Source organism: Athalia rosae, chromosome 8 (genome assembly GCF_917208135.1).
Source record: "Athalia rosae chromosome 8, iyAthRosa1.1, whole genome shotgun sequence".
Classification (NCBI taxonomy): domain Eukaryota; kingdom Metazoa; phylum Arthropoda; class Insecta; order Hymenoptera; family Athaliidae; genus Athalia; species Athalia rosae.
The window spans coordinates 6,365,850-6,381,828 of record NC_064033.1 but is presented as its reverse complement, the minus strand read 5'-3'; the positions used below and the strand labels follow the sequence as shown (position 1 = coordinate 6,381,828).

At 41.0% G+C, this 15,979-nt stretch overlaps 1 protein-coding gene across 1 annotated transcript in view; it reads right to left on the bottom strand.

Moving 5' to 3' along the window:
- LOC105691020 (lysosomal thioesterase PPT2 homolog) overlaps positions 1–9,935 on the bottom strand; it is a 49,601-nt gene extending 39,666 nt beyond the window's left edge. The window contains exon 1 of the mRNA XM_048659796.1: positions 9,650–9,935. The gene's annotated coding sequence lies outside the window, so the exon portion shown is untranslated. The remainder of the gene's footprint in view (positions 1–9,649) is intronic.
- Positions 9,936–15,979: the final 6,044 nt, after the last annotated feature.

Here is a 15,979-nt window from a genome sequence, read left to right as displayed (position 1 = left end):
TGTTTTTGTTTTTTTTCGAATCGCGATTTTCAGTGAACTTTCCAGAAATTCTATGCGGAAAGATGTGTAAGGATTATTTACCAACTTTTTTCCCAATTTATAGACTAAAATCTGATTTTAAACATTGTTTGTATCTTTTGATTTTTTTTTAAATTCTCGAAAAAACTACTTTTGTTTTAAAGAACTTTAAGCCTGGTCCCGTCGTGGGTAAACCATTTTTGCTTTTTTTTTTAGAATTCTTGTAAAATACTCAAACGACAACAAAAATAAAAGCCAAATGCTTAAGAATCAAAAATATTTTATTTAGATCATAGATTCCGATTATCTCCACTTGTAATTTTCTATTGATACTTTATTTCATAAAACATAGAAATCTTGAGGTTCTTTTATTAAAATTTTTTTTTCTGTTTTTGGCTTCTAAAAAAAAGCAAAAATGGTTTACCCACACGAGACCTGGCTTGAAATTCTTGAAAACAAGAGTAGTTTTTTCGAGAATTTTTCAAACAAAAAATCGGAGGATACAAACAATGTTCAAAAGCAGATTTTAGTCTGCAGATTAAAAAAAAAAAAAATAGGTAAATAATTCTTACATATCTTATCGCATTGAATTTCTGGAAAGTATTTCATTGAAAAACACAATTCAAAAAAAGAAAAAAAAACATCCAAATCGATGCATTTTCGTAACAGTTATGAGCATTCGAAAAAAAGCGTTTAAAATTTTGAAAAATGCACATCTCGGGAACGGCCTCGCGAAAAAAGTTCGAAAAACTCTTACGCATTAATATCGCAAAAAAGCGAAAAAAATTGTGGCCAAATGGAAAATGTCAATTATTCGAGGGTGGTGTGGATCGCGGGACGGAGTGCCCTAAAGGAAGCTCCTCCACTTAATTCCGGGTCGAGGTTTTCAGAGATAAAGAAAAGCGGGCGCATCCATCTCGCGTACCGAATGTAGATTCGAACGAGGTTAGGTTAGGTTAGGTTAGGTTGGGCGAAACAGGGTTCTACGTGGAGTCGGAAGTCAAAGGATACGCGGTAGGTAGGTAGGTAGGTAGCTACGTAGAGACGACCTTCTCTCTCTCTCTCTCTCTCTCCGTGAACGGTTCGCGATCTCCGGCTCTTCTTCCTTCGCCTCGAGGAATTCTAATTCGGAAGCGGGGACACCACCGTGAGCAGTCGCCGTACGAAGTACGGGTATTCCACGGATACCGAGTGTCGTTTCTCACGATATGCGTCACGTACCGTACGATATCCGCACCGTCTATAACGCCACCGGAGAGTCAAAGCAGCAGCATCAGCCCCCCCCCCCCCCCCCTCACTTACCCGTCAGCCTTGAGAATCTGAAAACTCCACGCCGATGCCAATCCGCCGCGTAGCGAAGATATAGATTACGTAGCCGACCCGCGAATCGAGGGGGGTGCAAGGGGGGTGTAGGGGGGTGTAGGACGGGGGGAGGGGAGGGGGGGGGGTAGGGGGACGGGGAAATAGCTTCGCCGCGAGAGAGTCTTTGATATGCTGACGGGGAAATTATCAATTCAGATGAGACCGCGGCGCGCAGTCGCTTGATAAAACTACTTTGATCTGCGTTTCGCTCCGCACAACCAGCGCCGCGGGCACCTGCGTGGGCGTAGGCGGCGCGGGACGGATGCCGTTTCTCTGCCGTTTCTCTGCCGCTCGCTCTACGCGGCTGATATTGGTCGGTGTACACGTATGTACGCGCCGTAGTTTCTACTCACGTATACCGCGAGGAACCGAAAGGGCGCTTCGCCGTTTAACGTGGAATCCAGAGCGCCCGTAAGCGGAATCTTTTGTCCGATAAAGATCGCCGCGAAACGCACGATCGTGACGAAGAAAAAGAAAGAAAAAAAAAAAAACTAAAAGAAATCAAGCTCATCCCCTACGAAGCTATTCTCCCTTCTTTTCTCAAATTTTTTCGTATCTTGCGTTACGTACGCCAAAAAGGCGTATCTCAAACGTTCCGTGAAACCAAAAGGACGTATGAAAGAAACGAAGAATTTCTCTAATCAGTTCAAATATGAGCAAAATATATGAATCTTTATGGAAAGAACAACAAAGTTTTTTTTTTACTTTGAGAATAAAAAATCCTTGAAATGCTAAGAAGGCGTATCTCAAATTGTACGCCCTTTTGGCTCCGTAGAACCAAAAGGGCGAATGAAGAAACAAAGAATTTCTCTGATCAGTTCAAATATGAGCAAAATATATGAATCTTTATGGAAAGAATAACAAAGTTTTTTGTTTTCTCTTCTGCTTTGAGAATAAAAAATTCTTGAAATGCTAAGAAGGGCGTATGAAGAAAAACAAACAAATCTTTGAACAGTTTAAATATGAGTAAAATATATGAATCTATATGAAAATAATAATCAGATATGGCAATAATAAGAATGAAAAAGTGTTTTGTTTTTTTGTTTTTTTCTTTGAGAATAAAATTCCTGAAATGCCAAAAGGGCGTATGAAAAAAAAAAAATTCTCTAATCAGTTCAAATATGAGTAAAATATACGAATCTATGGAAACAGTTAATTAAAACGTTTTTTGTTGTTTTTTTTTTCTTTGAGAAAAAAATGACATTTGGCATTCTTGAAATGCCAAAAAAGCGTATCGCCTTATTTTCTAACTATTATCAATTATTGGGCCGAAATTACGAAGATAGTAAAAATAATAACTCGACTATATTTTTTTTTTTTTATTTTTAATTTTTTCTACAGATTTATTTATTTTACTCTATTTTAAGCGGATTATAAAAAAAATAATAATTTTATTAAAAACTGATTGGCATTAAAAACGCGATATGGTCGGGATCGATGTCTTATAACTTCAATTATTGAAATTTGCGATCTCTGAGGATTTTGAAGACGATCTTTCCGGATCGCTAAGTGGAAATGTAAATTTTCGAAGTTTTTACCAAATAGTTTTACTCTTGAATAATCTAAACTAATTCTGTTCCCAAGTATTTCAGTATAATCAGCTGTACTTTCAATTTCCACAGAGAGTTTCTACACGTCTGACGTATATGTAAGAATTCCAATATTTTCACCCTCAAATTGAACGCGAAAATCGTTCGCCTCCAAAACCTGCAAAAACTCGTTCAAAAAATTTATATTCGAATAAAAAAACTGAAAATTCTTTCATCCATCAAAAATCTTTTTTTTTTCGAATTTCCGCATTCCGAGGGAACACGTATATATACCTATATTGTAGCTCTGGCGCAAAAAGGACGTATTCCGTATTTCGAAAAATAAAAAAATCGCGATATTTTTTTTTTTTTTGCTTCACCAGGGCGTCGATATATCTGTACGAAACGGAGTAAAAAAAAAAAATTCGAAAAATTAAATTCAACATTTCGCCGACGTATCCGTCTCAAATTCCAACTTCCCGCAGGAGGCGCAGAAGGATTATAACAGGATATTTCCAGCGGATATTTTCAGCGAGCCGCTGGTGTCGACGTCCTACCCCGAATCTTTTTTTTTTTTGATTCGATTAATCGCAAAGTTCCGTTGAAAGATTCGCGTGATATTCGTATTCATCTAAGTATATAACAGCTTTTCGTAATTCGGTTTCCGCATTTTCAATTCCAACTTCAGTCGGAGGCAAGCGTCGAGATTTTTCCTCTTTATCGCACAGGATAAAATCCGTCAGGGGCGCGTCTCGTATCGCGATACACGTGAGCCGTAATATGTGGGGATTGTTTTGATACTTTCGCGAGGCGAGGGTAATTCGTATGGACAAGATAAGGCGCCGCGTCAGAATCCGCGGGCTCGTTGCCTCGGTTGTTCCTCCGGGTGCGAGGAAACCCGAGAGCGAAGTGCGTCGCCCCCCCCCTCCCCCCTTCGTTCCCCTCCGACGAACTCGAACTCTTCCTACGCGTCGACTGCACACGTCATCGGCTCGAGTATACGTAACATACAGTTGAGCTCTCGGTGTGAATCCGAAAGACGCCCGGTTGACGGAAGTAAAAGGGAAAGGAAAGTAAAAAGCGCGGTACGTTGAATCCAGAGTAAAAATAAGAGAGGAAGAAAAAGATACGTGGAAAAAGCGGGGAACGGAGACCGTACCGATTGCGTCATCGCGCAATGCAGCGTGGGCTGGATTGCCCCCTGAAATCTGAAGCCTGGCCGAAAATGCAATGATCGAAAATTGATGCGTGTCCCGTGTTTTTTCACGCGCTGAAGTTACACGAAAATGACGGTGCTCCTTCGAGGTCGTTTCAAGGTCGAAACTGCGTTGAAAATCTGGACTTCCTAATTGAGAAATCGGTATTCTTCTTCAATTTTTGTACATGTACTTTGATTCGCCAGCACCGATCGATTGGTTTCGATTCAGAGAATCCAATTATAGCGTTTCATCGACGAGAAGGTTTGGTGGGGGAACTTTGAAACGCGTTTTGAACTTTTTTTACATTTTTTCCTCCTTTTTTTTTGCTTTTTACTTTTTTTAATTCATTCGCACTTTTCATTTTTTTGCTTCTCATTCGTATTTCAACTTCCGTCGATTGTTTCTCATTTTGGAAAAGTTGATTTTCGTCAGAATCTTCTACTTTAGATTCCACCGATTCTCTGCTATACTTTGAGATACACCCGACACTCGATTCTTCCATAATTTCATTGTACTTGGCGCGTCGAAAAAAGTAAGAACAAATTTTGGAGCGAGTTTCGACATGCGGAGAATTTTGGAAATGTGGCCAAAAAAATGAGGAGATCCGAAAAATCACGATTCTTTTTTCAATTGACATTTGTAAAAAAAATTGCGCCACCATTCCGCAAGGTTTCGCAGGGTGAATTCAATGCTCAGGTCGTGAAGAGGAAATTCATGAACGGACGAGGAGAAATTTGAAGAAGAATCGAAGAAAGACGAAAAATACAATTTTTGGCAATCAAATTTAATACCGTAAACAAGTGTGTTATTTTTCACAATTGCTGTGCAGTCGATTGATTTTTTCCCTCACTTATTTCGCTCGACTAGAAAAAATGATTAGAGTCAACAAATATTAATATACATTAGGATGGTCCTTAAGAGGGTTGTTTTTGAATTTCGATGTTCCGATAGGGGCTTAAACGCTTCCAAATGAATTCTAAGAAATTTCCTGAAAATCTGAGCTTTTAATATCAACTCTAACAATAAGATAGGACGCATTTTCTTATAGAAATAACATGGGAATAAAATGTTTCGTTCTTTAAAATACTACAAGTTGTTGACGAATATACAGAAAATTATGGAAATTCATGTTTTAATAGACGATTCAACGCTCTACAAAAAAGTCTTTCATGATTTTATCTCTAAATCTACTGGTTCGAAATTTGAATTCGAGGTCAAAGTTCAATTTGTATAAAACTATCGTTGGAATAACGTTTGAAACAGTCGATTTAGAGGAAAAATCATAACAGACTTTCTTACTAGAGCGTTGGATCGTCAATCAAAATATGAATTTCCATAATTTTCTACATATTCGTCAACGAACTATAAAATTTCAAAGAACGAAGTACGTTATTCTCACATCACTTCCATAACGAACTTCGGTAGCAACGCGGACAATCTCAGAGTTGATATCAAAATCTCAGATTTTCAGGAAATCTCTTCAAATTCGTTCGAAAACGTTTGAGCCCCTGGGAACATATACATATATCAACGTTCGAAAACGACCTTGTCAAGGACCACCCTAATACACATGAATACCAAACAAAGAACATCTTTTTCGCACGTCGGTTGCAGCCTCAATACAAAAAAAAAACAAAAAAACAACAAACAAGCACGCATAAGAAACATTTCGGGCGCTCAAAGTGGACGTTAAATATCGTTAAAAACAAACGCCAGTTTCCCGCACTCGTACACGACGCTCTAATTGTAAGTAGTTTCGATAATCGGCCAGGTTTTCGTGTGGATTCGGGGGACCGCGCGCCGCTGCGTCAACTTCGGCTAACGTTTACGCGCGAAGCGCGTCCCCGCTGTCGTCATCGTCGTGTTGTTTCAACAAAAGAGGAACGTCGGCCGCGCGCAGACGGTCGTAGGGCATACGTATATCCGGTTGACGGGATGCGCTAGATTGAGTTGGCGCCAAGCACAGGGGCGTCCGAGGTCCGGAATTAAACGATTATTGGGTTAGATGGGTTAACGGGGAGCGCGGGGGGGACGGGCGAGGAGCGCGATGCGGCGTACAGCGTGCGTGCGTACAGCGTGCGTAGAGCGTGCGTAGCGGTTCGGTTAGCCGACGGGCAGGGCAGGGGGCAGCCCGCATCCGCGCGGCTGCTGACACCGCGTCGCTACGAGGAAACCCTGATGCATACAAAACAATTTTACGAGCGCTCGTTAAGCAGAAATTAGGAAACGGGGCAAAACGATTAATTTTTATAAAACGACGACGCGCAGCGACCCCGCCAGGCTCCGCCGCAGCGATCCACCCCGCAACCGCGCTTCCGACGACGCCGATCGACGCGCTCTGGCTGAGGGAAGTGGAAGGGACGGAACGTCGACCGTGCGCTGTACGTTGGTGAGATCCTGTTTTTGAAATAATCGTATGTGTGGGTATTTCAAAATGTGAGAAGCGACGAGAGGGGCGAACGGATCAATTATATCGAACTGTGTCACGTTCGTAACGACGTTGATTAAATACATACCTCAATTCCAACAGCAAACTTTTTTAACGGTCGAATAAAGATGAATTTATGAATTTCATCGAATGATCATGAGAATCTTTGAGCCTTCGTTTTGGTCCTGTGGAGGGTTTGGAAATCGACAAAAAAGGAAAAAAAAGAAAGAAAGGCATAACGTGAACCGACGCCTCGAAGGAAATCGAAGAAAGCGCAGGAGGTCCTGCACACAGGACCTCCGATAAAACTAGGCAAAAATTTGAAAATATTAGAAGGCGAGTCAAGACTTCGAAAAAAGCAGTCTTCAAGTTTGTAAAAAACTAGAACGTCCCATCCAGGATTTACAAGGATTTAATTTGTTAACCTTGGATTTAATTTGTTAAGTTACTCTCTTAATTTTCGATCCATTTTTTGATTGTCACATTTATTTGTCCGACGAGCTTATACAGTAGAGTTTTGGAAATCTGGATTCGGATTGATCCCAAGTTGAAGTATTAGAAGAGCAAAGTTGGTACATTCGTTCCAAATGACTCAAACGTACCAGCGATGCGGATGCGACGTGAATTTGAAAAAAAACTGCATCGATTTCAATCCAAAAACCGTTGCATTCGACTCACACACCCGGTTGAAAACACCGAATCCTGATTTTCCAGATCTATTTAAAAAAAAACGTCTAGGATCTGTATAGAAACTCGACCTTTTACTATATCAAAGTCATCGAAAGTTAAGCTCGCGTTCCGCCTCCTTCGCTAAATAGAAAGTCGAAGAAAAATCTTGGACGTTTGACGTTTGGCGTTTGAAATGTACAGCTTGAACGTAAATCGTTTTACCACAATTCGTCCTTTCATAGAGAATTTTCGCCCGGTAGGGATCTTTTAATTGAACAAAACACGACGCGTCTCTCCAATCGCTCAATGGTCGTAAAAATCCTTCGCAGAAACTAATTCCGTCCAATCGGAGCTCGCCAATAAACCTAACCCACATTACTCCTCGCGTTCCGTTCAACATTACTCCACGTATGATTTCACCGAGTGTACCCACGTCCGACTCGTCGAGCGTACGATTGACCGTTGACCGCCACCCTCTGCGTAGCTGCTAATGAATATCAGCCCTAAATATCAGTCCTCGGGGAGTAAACGGCGCGGGGTGCACATGTCCGCGCGTTACCGAGGATTACGCAGCGGCGCCCCCCGCGCCACCCCCCTCGCCACCCTCCGTCGGGGCGGAGTTACATGTGCCGTGAAACGCGTACGAAACCCTACGTCACACGTCGCGCACCGAGCGTGAGCGTGAGCGGGATTGCCCGTCGCTCGGTGGTAACCGGTCACGCTCTAATTTGCCAAGGAAGAGTAGAGGAGCCGAGGGCTGCGCGAGAGCCGGCCATATGCCAGCTCCCAGAGGTCGCGAAAATATTTGCCTCCGTTTCACCCGCCTAGGAATCGCCATGTGGCCCCGAGTCACCCCGGACAAAAAAAAAAAAGAGAGAGAGAGAGAGAGAGAAGGACGCGTGGCGAAAAACCGTCGATCCCTTCTTGAGGTTGCCCGAGCCACCTAACCCAACCCAACCTAGCTTTCTTCCGACTCCGCGTCGCGGCCTCCTCCGATTCCGCTTCCTTGTCCCGTTCCGCGGTTGACGCTAGTCGGCGCTACCTTTTTTTTTTGCTCACCCTCGCGCTTCGTTTTGTTTTTTTCACTCGAAGGGGTAGGTAAGGCGAGTTTTGACCCCCTTGAAAATAGAGTTTATATTTCCGGTACAAACTTTCATTTTTGACAACCATAAGCGAGATCGTTTAAAGATCGGAGAGACAAAAAAAAGAGCGATAGTTGGGATCTCGTTTTTGGAAGTACGTATATAGGGAACGTTGGAAATTCGTATATCTATCTATGTGTATTCACTTTTTTTTATCGATCCCAATGTTCCCAGCAATTGACCTGTATTAATGAAATTAGATTCGCGCTCGCCGGACAGACGTCTAGCTCGAAGTTAAACCACCGTGAATTCGAATATATACATATACATATACTTCGCGTCGTCGTGCGCGCGTGGACAGCGGACACATTCGAGTTGTTTTAAAAAAATTTAGTTTACCGCATCGTCATTCGACCACCCGCAGGGTCCCATCTGCGAAACGCACCATTCCGTTTGGTTTTTAGGCCAACGTAAAACACGGTTCTCTAGATACGAGACCATCGAGCCCCCATACGGAATCTACAGGGTGACTTTTCTCAATCCTTCGGAATTAAAATAACGGACATCGCGTTACAAATTCCAAAGGACGATCCACGCGAACGGAGCGAGAGAAAGATAAACACGCCATTTTTCGACGACTTTTTCCAAAAGATTTTTTAAACTATTTTTTTTTTTCTTTTTATCTTTATAATATTATTTTCAATAACTTTAGCTTTGAATTATTCTATTTTTCTACCTAAAATCAAATTCGACAAAAAAAAATTAGAAAAAATCTTCGTCACTTTAAGGGGGTATTCTGGTCTAGAAGCCTGAATTTTGGGTATTTTTTGAACCAACATAAAAAAAAAAACGAAAAATATTCTTAGTATCCGTTTTTTCATATGATGTTTATTGACATTCCAAGAATAAAAAAAAAAAAAAAATTGAAGAAAAAAAAATGAGAAATTTGACAAATTAGACATATTTTTAAGGGTCTACACTTTGAAAATATGCAAAAAAAAATCGATTTTTAGTATACCCCCTTGACTCTCGAAAACGATAAAATCAACTTTTTCTGTTTTTTCGACCGATTTTCGAAACTGGCGATCCTCGCGACTCCCCAACGATCGTTCGTGCCGGGTGAGCTTTTCCGAGGAGTATAAAGAAAAAAAAAAACAAAAAAAAAAAAAAAAACAAAAAAACCAAAACGATACTTTTTTAGGGAACACCCCGTATAAGGAGATATTTACTTGTGTAAATTGTAGAAGGAGAGTCGGTCGGGTGTATCATAACGTCGTTCCTACGCAATAACCATCACCCACATCACAATTGGTAAAGAGAGACGATCACTAATAAGTTGTTTCTTGATTGAGAGTGACTCACTGCCGGGCTCCCACTGTCCTCTGCCGCCGCCGCTCGTGCTGACGATGTCCGATGGTCATCGCGGTGTGTTGCTGCCGCAGACGCCTCCTCTCGCCGAATAGACAAGTTTATTAAATTTCTGGCGCCACAACAATGATTACCAGCCTCTTAAGGACCGACCTCGCATCCGGCATCGGGCGACCCGCGCCGCCCGAGGGCGCTCCTCTCGAAAAATCGCCCGACCGCCGATTATTTTCCATCGCCGCGAGAAACGCGCGGGTTCCGCAATGCGGAAATTTTCACCCTCGACTGTCTTCGGAACCGCGAATAATAACAACGACTTGTTCGCATCGTCGTAGAAGTGGAATCGTCCCGATTGGCGGTCGGAAGTCTTCGGCATTTTTCGGAAGTCACACAGCAGGAGGCCTTGGAATCGAAATCGTTTCGTTCGAATTATCGGACGCTCGTGTCGAAAATGGAAAATCGGACGAGTCGCAAAGTTTTTACCCCCGGTCGGAAGTCTTCCGAATTTTCCCGAAGTCCACGGATTCCTTGAAATCGAGGACGCGAACAACACGAGGATAGCTCGTGCCCAAAACTGCCATTTTTCTGAACGATTTTTTTCACAAAAATTCTCAACCCCCAATTATCGCGACGGGCTATTCGGACGCAAAGCGGAGGGTGCGGCTATAGATCGTGTTCGTATTTTACAAAAGTAACGATTTTTAAAGTCGTACCCTTTTTTTTTTTTTTTTTTCTTTTTCGTTTTTACTTTACTTTATTTTCACTCTTTTGTTCGGCTTTGCCCTGTACGCGACACGTCGAACGCATAACCTACTCTACTCCCGCGTCTGATCGTTCGGCCGCGTTTAACCACGATGTTTACATACCGCGTGTAACATGTGTACGTAAACACGAGGCGGGAGTAAATAGTACTATCGTACTTCTATGCTGTATACATAGATATGTATATATATATATATATATGTACATAGGCGTTACGGGCGTCCATCCATCCATCCATATATAGGATGACGACAGTCGATATAATCAAAGCCCGCAGGAGTACAGATACGAACCTGACAGAAAGCACACACATCGTTCGACGAAGATCGATCCTCACCGTTTCGTTTTTTGATCGGTATCTCACTAATCCCCGATAGACTGTTCGATAAATTCGATCTACCGGAGGTTCGCCACCGACTCCCCCCCTCTCATCGTCGAGCTTCCGCAACTTTTTCATCGTCGCTCGCCACTCATTTATTTTCAGGTTAGTCGAAGAATCCCGTCTGAGAAATCACATTTTGGAAGCTCCTCGGACCAAAAAATCGACGATGAAATCCGACAGATGATTCGAAAAACAAAAAAAAACAATTGGAAAATCTGAAAGGTGAAGGGAATGAGATTCTTGAAACAGTTTTTGTTTTTTTTTCTTCTTTTTTTTTTGTTTTTTTTTTAGACCAGGAGGTATAATTCCGTTCTATGTTATATACATTTTATCGAAAGGCTTGAGATTGTAGATACCTCTCGTTGGCCGCTGCGCGGTTGTCAGATTGAGGGAAATCAAAACACGTGTTAACTGTATAGGCGACACGAGTGTCGAGTGTAGAGATTCCATATCGCGTTGTACGTCGGGAATCGTAAGATCGCCAGTGTGAAATTAGCGTGTATCTTTAAGTCGAAAAATAATAATAATAATAATAGAGGAGGTAATAATCTCGACCGAGGCACCGATCGTGGATTACGGCATACCCGAAAAAACGTCGCTAATAAAATGTAGAGTTATACCAACCTACCTACGTGTATCCGTGAACAACAATTGTTACACTCCACCCACACAGGTAAACGTAACAACTTTGGAAAGAGAAACAAGTCCGCGGGCGATGAATCAAAATCGGAAATCAAATCTTGATCTGCATCTGAATTTTGTATCTCAAATCTCGCACTGGAGTGGACTGGACGTAACCTCAAAAAAAAAAAAATAAATAAATAAATAAATAAAATAGAAGGGGAAATTAAACCGAAATGCACGGTGTTGGATACCCACCCGTCATACGATAGGATCACGTGACGACGAAGAGGCTTTGATTTTGCGAATTTCGATTCGAGTTTGAAAATTGTTTTTCTTCGACGCGCAGACAGGCGAGGAGTAGTGACGTGATTTCGAAGCGACGCGTACCCCGTTCGACGTAATCTGATTTTCTTCGAGGGTCGTCGTCGTCGTACGAGCGATCAGATTTGTGTTTTTGATTTCTAATTAATTAGTAGCGGGTATACAATCGAAATGTGATCGTGAACGAGTGTAATTAGTTTTGCCGTGATGTTTTCGATATTATCTCGAGTAATTACTAAATCTGATATTCCGTGGGTTATGCAATCGGTACTCTCGCGCTTATCGCGGTATCGTCTCTCTCTCTCTCTCTCTCTCTCTCTCTCTCTCTCTCTCTCTCTCTCTCTCTCTCTCTCTCACTCTCTCTCTCTCTCTGAGGTCAATCGTACCGAATTGATGACATTTTTTGCGATATAATTACCGATCGACCGGATTATCTACATTGTCGTCGGTGACGATTTTCGTTTTGTGGAACTCGAGCACATCTGTATACCGTACTATAATTTCACTAATTATTGTTATCTACTTTATTACCCAAAAAATATTTACTCCCAAAGATTCTTCTGCAAGATCCACAGTAATCCAATTATCGCGGTGTTCCGATTAAAATCGATCACATGTAATTTACCTTTTTTTTTTAATGTATTTTGAAAAATCTCTCTTTATTTTTTCTCTACTATTTTATTCGGGGTAATGCGATTTATTTCAAGTACCCTGCAGTTGGGACGTCCAATTAGCCGTAGATGGCGTTCTCAAGGTCAAGTGCAGGTCAATTTTGTTTTTTCGAACGAAATATAATGACCAGATTTTTTTTTGTTTTTTGATTCCGTCAAATGCGAATTGAATCGATTGTTCGGAAACAAAAGTACAACGATTTTTCGAAAACTCGCGGCACGCAGGTATTTCGGTGAAAATTTCAATTTTGCAAATTAATAATTGGACACCGTGAGCAGCCATCTTGAATTCTCGAACCACGTTGGTCGAAGGTGACCTTTCGTGGCGTTGAGTAATTCTGCTTTGGTTTTGGAATAATTGAAGATTACTTTGAATTCGAGTTTGAGTTAATTTAGAATATATTCAATGAAAATCGTTGATTAAGTTTTTAATTACCTCATTCTTATTAACGACCGTAAAACGCGCGTCGCGACACGTGAGTCGAACAGACCTAACCTCTAATTTGGGAGATGAGAAATATGGATTCCCCTCGAAAAACCGAAGTTAATCTATTTGCCTCGAAATTCTCATTTCTCGCCGAATGTTTTCATGTGGAACAAGTGTCGACTTGGAAAAAGTTTTTCGAGCGATCGCGTCGAGATGATTTCAATTTTATCTCGCCGCACATACTTCGCCGATTCCGATTCACTTCAGAGTACATAGTACGAGAAATCAACAGTTCTGGTTTCCGAAAAATTTTTAACATCATAAAAAAAAAAACTTTAAAAGCAAATCGTAAAAAAATCTTTAAACGCGTTCTTCTCGAAATATAGAATTTTTTCAAAATGCGCAGAGTTATTCTTCGCAACCAATCGACAGATTTTTTTAATTCCTAATGGGTTTCTTTTCTTTTGAGGTTCTTTACCGTAATTCACGAGGAAATCTTGTAAAAAAAATTGCAAAAAAAGAAATTTACCATGAGGAATAAAATAATAAAAAAAACAACGTAAATCGAGGATCTTTTTTTAAACAGCCGCCATTTTGTTTTTCTTCCAATTTTTACACAAAGGTGGTACATTACGATGTACGGTAACTATATACCTTCCTCTTTGAAAAGCTTTTTGAATTTTTTTTTTCAGATTTACCAATTTCGAGATTGTCTCAGCGCAGGAAAAGCTATAATTTTCGCAGACTCAACTTGAGCGACCTCCATGAAATTGTGTTCGAGAGAAAAATATTTTAAATACAAAAAATATATTTTTTTCTTCAGATATTTCAATGTCTACAGATAAAAAAAAAAGTTGTATGTATAAGGAATTATAATACAAAAAAAATAAGAAAAAAAAAATTCAATTATGAGTCATTTTTTACCCTTATATCCGGTATACTAGTCCCTCTACAATTGTGCCTTTTTTTGATTGAAAAAAAAAATTCTATTCTTAGGGAATTTTTTTGTGAGTCTTGGCTCGTTTTCGGCCCGTCTAGATCGAGTTGTCTCTGAATTAAAACATACATTTGAGACTTACGCGACGAATAATAATTTTTGAAAAATATTTTCGAAAAGTTGAGATTCACTGCAGGTTTCAAAAAATAATATACTCTACATACTCTATTACACCCATGTGCGAAATGGCGCTATAATATAAACGAGGAGAAAACCAAAAAAAAACAACAAAAAAAAACAAAAACAAAAAACAAATTGCGAACGAATATATCGAATGATCTGTATTTTAATTTGTATACCACAATCGAATTTCGATGTCATCGTTTACCGCATTTTCGTTCCGCTTATTATCAATTGTATTTGAAAAACCGAGGGTTACATCGTTTTATTGGTGCGTTATCGCCGTAACGCGATATTTGAGAGACGCGATTTACGACCGCAGGTATAAACTAGACCGATACAGAAAGGCGGCTCTCACAGCCCCTCCCATGCTCGGATTACATCTTTTTTTTTTTACTTTCTCATCCCAATCGATCGCAGTATTCCTTTGTAAACGATCGTGGCGCTGATTCCGTCGTTCGTCGGTCGATAATTTTTTAATATCAACGTGAAAAAAAAAAAAAAAAATTTGCCCAAAGAATTTCGTGACGTCTGCTCCTCGCTATAAGATACCATAAATCACCGGCAAACCAGTTTAATCCACGTCAAATACAAAATCGGGCAAATCATGCGAAGAAAAAATATGGAAACAATCTTCCGCGCACGCGTCGGTTGAGCCCGGAAGCCGTTCGTTCGGGACGCGGCGAAAAAAAAATCTAACCTAAAAACGATCTCATGTAAAAGAAAAAAAAAAGAAGTTCGATTTAATCGAAAACACGCTGGACGAGGACGTCAGCAGAATTTCGGCAACTTTGCAAAAATTACCAAAAAACACGCGATTTCTCCCGATTTTCAAAAACTAGAACGATCGGCCACCAAACGCTACAGAACGCGCGGCTACCGCTAAACCAATCTAACCTGCAAATAATTCTCAATAATTCCGTAAATAATTCTTCGGATCGGGGCGGACGAGGGGAAGGGCCGATTCGGTTACCCTGGATATCATCCTCGCGCAGTCGAAGAGCCACCTCGCTTTATCTAGTTCAAACACGGGTGTATTCCCTGCGAGAATATTTTCCGACGTAGGTGCGGAGCGTGACAAAAAGCGCCGCGCGCGCAGAGCGTCGTCTGCTGGCGGGTCGCCACCGTAGCTACGGAGACGCGGAGATTTTGACGACGCTACTCGCCGCGATACCGATGAGGGTTTTTTCGAACTTCTCGTCGGCTGTACGTAGGTACGTACGTAGGTTCGTTGGCGAGTGTGTGATTCGTCGGTTGGGTGTTGACGAGTCGAGGGATTAGGCTCTATCTCAGAGTCCGTAAATCACGCCTGCCGCATTGTCGTGTGGACAAATATCGGCCAGGCTCGTATCTACGATTTTCGAATACATAGAAAAGTGGCGATATCGAACGCCGTTCGATTCCCGTGAACGTCGCTTCTTTTTCAGCTCCGCATCGTTCGGCGTACTTCAGCCTCCGGCGTATTTCCGTTTCAGAAATATTTTAAACGAACGACGCGATTGTTGTCGGAAATCAAAATCGGACCAAATCGGAAACATTCGCTCCGGACGTTCGCCGTTCGGCGTGACTCGTCAATTTTCGGTTTTGAAAACCTAACCTAACCTAACCCAACCCCTTGCATTTCATTTTCGAAGGATTTAAATGACTATGATTTTCATATATATTCTTAATTAATTAAATAACAATAAAAATTGTCATAATCTATTTTTAAATTGTATATACATAGAATTTTATATTTGATATTAAAATAAATTCTAAATTAATTAATTTAAGTGTAAAAAAAAAAGAAAAAGAAATGTTTCAGAGATCGCTGAGGTGAGGTTAGGTTAGAAAAACCGACGTGACAAACGACGAAGGGGGACTTACCAAAATTTCTGGCTGATTTGGAAAGATTGTACGATCGGAATGATTTCAAAGATAACGAAAGATTTGTCGAGACGATCCTCGATAAGGTTTACACGGATTACACGAGTGATTACAACGCATGTACTACAATATCACGCTTATCGTTACGAGATATTCC